General features: G+C 44.5%; 1 non-coding gene across 1 annotated transcript; it reads left to right on the plus strand.

Moving 5' to 3' along the window:
- Positions 1–1,210: 1,210 nt before the first annotated feature.
- On the plus strand, positions 1,211–1,317 carry LOC120271286. The gene has a single exon (XR_005539903.1). It is a non-coding gene; the product is annotated as a small nucleolar RNA R71 (small nucleolar RNA).
- Positions 1,318–1,583: the final 266 nt, after the last annotated feature.

Genomic DNA, 1,583 nt, shown 5'->3' on the forward strand with positions numbered 1-1,583 from the left:
GCCTTTGAGTCCGATAATGCCATCTCTTCACCCAAATTGCCAATGTTGCATGGGATAATGAAGCTTCCTGGGTCTTTCTTCTTGTTCGGTATATTCTTTTGCAAGACCGCCGAGCAAGATGCATCTAGAATCACGGAGGCACTCTCCTCTAATTTCCTTTTGTTGGTCAACAAATCTTTCAAGAACTTGGCATACCTAGGCATTTGGGATAATGCCTCAACAAAAGGAATGTTTATATGTAGTCGCTTAAACAAACCCAAAAACTTTTTGTACTGCTCATCCATTTGGTCATTCTTCAATCTAGAGAGATAAGGGATTCTTGGCTTGGAAGGTGGGAGTGCCACCTCTTTCTCCTTGTTCACTCTTTCCACAACCTCTACGACCTTGGGTGCTTCAACATTGGTCTTCTCACTTGGAAACCTACCCTCGACCTCACGACCACTTCTCAAAGTGATCGCCTTCACATGTTCTCTTGGATTAGTCTCGGTATTACTCGGTAAGCTTCCTTGTGGTCTCTCCGATAGAGACTTCACGATTGGCCCTACTTGATTCTCTAGGTTGTGCAATGCAGCATTGTAGTTGTGAAGTGTAGCCTCGACCGATTGAAATCGTGTATCCAATGATTGTACAAATCAAGTCATGGCTTTCTCCAAATCGGTCATCCTGGTCTCCAAGCTTGAAACTCTATTCTCCATCTTCGGGGCTTGTTGTTGTTGTAAACCCGGTGGTGCCATGACCTTTTGCTGCCCTTGGTTACTCCATGAAAAGTTGGGATGACTCTTCCAACCTTGGTTGTGGGTGTTGCTATAAGGATTACCCTTGTTCCTCATTGCATTACCCACAAAGTCGACTTTCTCCATTGAAGATGCATCATCAATAGAGATCGGGCAATCGGATGGAGCATGTCCTCGACCGCACCCAGTGCAAGTAGTCATGGCTGCCACTCTATTAGAAGTAAAAAGGTCTAACTTCTTACTCAATGATTCCACTTGGGCCACCAAAGAAGTGACTGCATCTATTTCATGTAGCCCGACCACCTTTTTCCTTTCCCACGCGTTCCACTGATAGCTGTTCATGGCCATATCCTCTACCAACTGTCAACCTCTTCAGGGGTCTTACTCCCCATTGTACCTTCTGTAGCGGCATCTAGCAATTGTCTAGTACTTGGATTCAATCTATTATAGAAGGTCTAAATAATCATCCATTCAGAAATCCATGTTGTGGGCACCTCCGCAAGAGATCCTTGAAGCACTCCCATGTCTCAAACAATGATTCTAGTTCAATCTGCACAAACGACGATATCTCATTACGAAGCTTGGCCGACTTCCCCGGAGGAAATTATCTTGTAAGGAAAGCTTCGACCATCTCATTCCAAGTCGTGATGGATGCTTTTGGCAAGAAATGAAGCCACTGCTTGGCCCTTCCTCTGATAGAAAATGGGAAAGCCCTCAATCTGATAGCATAATCCGATACATTGTTAATCTTCAGCATTTCACAAACTGCCAAGAAGTTCTCTATGTGATTGTTTGGATCCTCATCTGCCAAACCATTGAACTGGGCTGACTACTGAATCATCTGGATGA

Source organism: Dioscorea cayenensis, chromosome 10 (assembly GCF_009730915.1).
Source record: "Dioscorea cayenensis subsp. rotundata cultivar TDr96_F1 chromosome 10, TDr96_F1_v2_PseudoChromosome.rev07_lg8_w22 25.fasta, whole genome shotgun sequence".
NCBI classification, from domain to species: Eukaryota; Viridiplantae; Streptophyta; class Magnoliopsida; order Dioscoreales; family Dioscoreaceae; genus Dioscorea; species Dioscorea cayenensis.